The following is a 4,265-nucleotide window of genomic DNA, read 5'->3' as shown; positions in this document are numbered from 1 at the left end:
CACGTTGTGTGCCGGATGGATGCGGGAATAAGGTGATATTTCCCGAACAGCTACTACACAAGGGTACTGTTTGTATTCGTTGTGCCATTGCCTGATCAGCCTGTCTAACTGTAAATTCCTGTTGGCTCATTTCCCATCTGTTTTGCCATAACACAAGCTTTACTACAGTATCATGTTCACGGAAAAGATTAAGCAGTACCAAAACAATCACTTTGACTTTGTTGTGCAAAATATATATTATAGGGATTTTATTTATTTATTTATGTATAATACAGGCCATTGTTGTAAATAATAAATTGTTCTTTAAAACATCCTTGGTTAAATTAAAGTAAAATGAAAGAAAATGAGACTAGTTCAAAACCTATAGTATATGACTGAACTATTATGAAATGCTCGAGGGCTTTTCATTTTGATGGGAAATTCATTCAAACTAATCAAAGGTACAAAACTTGCTAATCATTATGCGATTGAAAGGATGGCTGTCATCTTATCAACTATAATTCTTTCTATCGCGCATCTATTTTTAAGGGCAAATGCAAGTAAAATACTCACTCATTTTATTTTGCTTTGGATGGAAAAGATTACAGTAAGTTGTAATCTTTACTAGTAATACAGTGCTTTTAAATTATTTATTTATTTTTATCACACTGTAGCACCCTGCAAATGATGAGAAATGTTGGTTATAGGATAGAGCTGAGGGCTGTTTGCTCTGCGATTGCCTAGTTTGATGTTAGGCCAAATAGCATCCCATATCTTGGAGGGATGAATTTGTAGTTTGTTGTTGGCCAACTGACCAACTTCATCATCCAAGCAGTGGTGGTCCAGCCGAAAAGATTTTCTATTTATTTTCAAATCAAATTAAATCAATAAAAAAGACTATATACCAAATTTCCCACCCGTCCACCTCGGCTGCTGGACTATACCACAATTTGCTAGCCAATTACAATGTCACATCACCCATGTTATTTTTTCATTTGTGGCACCCCCTATGGATGAAAATGGAATTGCTTTGTGTTGATTAAACGACCCGCGACTGTGATTCAAATTTGGGATGGATTGGATATTCCGTTCGTGATTTGTGGCATTCTTTTGTCAAATAGACCCCTCCCACTAACTTCGGACGACGATTACGGCCGAACGATACCGACTATCAAAATTCTGCCTGTGGTGTTTTACTCCGGAGATCATGTGTACCGATTTCTGTGGAGATTTGGACAAAATCTGTAGGAGGAGGAGCAAAAAGAGTGTTTTGGAGAAAATTCTAAATGGCGGAAAATCTATCCTGACGGAAATGGCCGTGAAAGAACCTCCAAGTTTTGTAACTATAGCGCTTAGGGTCTCTGAGGAAAAAATACTTGAATGTGAGTTTTCGCAATGGAGATATTTAATGCACAAATAAATTAATATCAATATAACGTTTCTCTTAGCAACCAGCAAGCACATCATTCCCGATGAAGCCGGTCGATTTGACATATGTCAAATCGACCGGCTTCATCGCCATATATGGCTCAAGTGCGTACCATCAAAACTGTGGGACAAGTAGCGCCAAAAAGGGTTACTCCATTATAATAATAATAAATAAAGTGTGGGGCCGGCCACTGAAAAAGCTTGGTCACCTCAGATCTGTCATTAGTTGAGGGCAGAGTCACAACAGAAACAGAAACTGCTCTCAGTTTCAAATGATTGTGGCAAAGGAAAAGAGAAAGAAAAACACATTGTGATTCTGTTCAACTTCTTGTACTGCCAGGAACAAAAAGCCATATCAACGAATGTCAGTCAAACCACAAACCAATCAATACATGCACACACGCCCACACAATACATATCTATCTGCACAAACATGCACACACCTACAAAAACTAAAAATGTTATATAGTAGATGGGAAAGACATCAGTGTTTGTAAGAGTAGGAATGAGGAAACTGTATTTTGAGTCTGTTCATTCAATTCAAGGTGAGATTTTCTGTAAAGTTCTTTATATGATTCGGCACAGTCAGTATGTCAATCAATGGCTGGGTTTCCCAAAGAAAGTTTGTGTTGCACGTAGCTTGAACACACCCCTCTAGGCCACACACAGAAGCCTGTGTGCGGCCTAATTGACTGCATGGCAGCCAATCAGACACTATGTCACACTATGGGAAATACTGTCAAACAACAACAACAACAACAACATAGAAATAGACAACCTAGACTAGAGCACAGCCATACCTGTCCTCATTGCGCACGTAAGGCCTCTGCATGAATACATTTACATACTCTTTAGCCTACACAGTGGTGACTTTCTTCATCTCATTTAAATATAAAAACTTTGAAATGAAATAAACATGTTTAGGCCTACTTCAGCATCAAAGAAATTAGATTGATATTGATATTGCCATATCGGTCAGGCCGGTATGGCAGGCCTAAGGCCTACCAATATAGGCCTCAGGCCTATCATATAGGCCTCAGGCCTACCATATAGGCCTCAGGCCTATCATATAGGCCTCAGGCCTACCATTGCGTGGCACATCTATGCACGGAATATATGTTCACAGTGAAAGGGGGTGTTGTTGCGAGTTCTTCTCAACAAGCACGCCCACTCACTATGCATACTCACTATGCATATTTCCTTGGGAAACCCAGACAATATTATTAATGTCATTTATTAATTTTAATTATCACACCGTTACTTGGAAAACAATATCAATCAACATGGCTTGCCAGTTGTGAATGACGATATTATGATGGTGTACATTTTGACTATGAATTTTAAAGCACTTAACTTTAATCATTCAAATGTAGAACATTCATAATTATGTTAATAACATATGTACAATCGCGTTCCATGACTCTGTGGGACTGCTAACTACTTCAGGTAGTTCATTGCATTCATCTCGTCCCAGTCTAACTTAGTTCCATAATTTGGCTAGTCTGCTGGTGTGGTTCGTAAGAACATTATTTTTTACTTGACAGCAGGTCACAGACTCTACCTGGCAACTGCCCTTGCCCCCAGCAATCTTTTCACCTCTGACCCAGGCCAGATGTAGGCCACATAACCTACCAGGACAGAAATTGACCATATGCACACCACGGCCATCTTGCCAGCAAGGTGGTAACTAGATGCAATTTCCCATTGACAACAAGTGTTTGTCATTTTTTTGTGTGTTTCTAAGTGTTTGGAAGCGCTTGTTTTCAGTAAAGCAAATGTGCAAATTCAAAACAGGTGGTAGCCTACGCAGGACAGTTGAGTGATATGCAACAAGCCCTTCCAAACTCCAACACTTACAAAAACAATCACCTGCAAGGAAGTTCTTGACAGAGTTGCTCATAACATGTCTACAGTGGATTTTTATGAAACAAACACTTTGCAGATAGAAAGAGGAATTCAAGCTTTCCGTACAGCTGCAATGTTGGTAAGTTTGACATAGTTTAATACAATCAGATAGAGATAGGACTTTTCTGTTTTCCTTTTCTGTCAATGGGAAATTTCATCTAGTTACCACCTTGCTGGCAAGATGGCCACAGTGTGCATATGGTCAATACATACAACCAGTTTACTAATGAATATGATAGAGGTCCTTGTGCAAACTGCTCTTTACAAATCCATACAGGTGACTTGAAGGAGACATTCAGGCCAGCGTAAAACACCATTGGTTTCAATTTGAATATATTATCTGTGGTGAATAGTGGCAGTGTTCACTTACAATTCACAGCTGAGTTTATATATTGTTTCATAAGGAGCTTAATTGTTTTGATGCAAAAAAACAGAGAAATCACCACAACCTTTACACTGTACAAACAACCAGCTGACAAGACCACACAGAGATTCAATTACAAAATACAGTATATACCAGCCAGTTACAAGCAATTATAGTTGGCTTAACTTGGCTATGATTGGAAGAGTAATGCATTTTAGTGCTACTCAGGTGAATATAAAAGCCTTAGAAATTTAAACTAAACAAAAATGTAATTATTTATCTATACAGTAATATGTGTATTTATTTGTTATTTCTTTAGCCAAATAGATTTAGCTCAAATGGAAAGGAAAGCTTGATTAACTAGTCATTAAAAAGAAACACTGTGTTCTAACTAAGGTTCATTAACACGTCTCTGTCACCTAAACAGATATATATTGTATATAGAGGCAATGAAGGCTCAACAGAAGGCTGCTGGCTTGTATTTACAGAGAGGAAGACAAATGAGTCAAACCCTTCCCTCCTCTTATACGCATGCATATGCACAATAACTCATACACATACTTACATACAGTGCAGTATGAATAAGGGA

Source organism: Protomyctophum parallelum (genome assembly GCF_964188405.1).
Source record: "Protomyctophum parallelum genome assembly, chromosome: 1".
Taxonomy (NCBI): domain Eukaryota; kingdom Metazoa; phylum Chordata; class Actinopteri; order Myctophiformes; family Myctophidae; genus Protomyctophum; species Protomyctophum parallelum.
The sequence above is the reverse complement of the archived record's forward strand: the minus strand, read 5'-3'. Positions refer to the sequence as shown.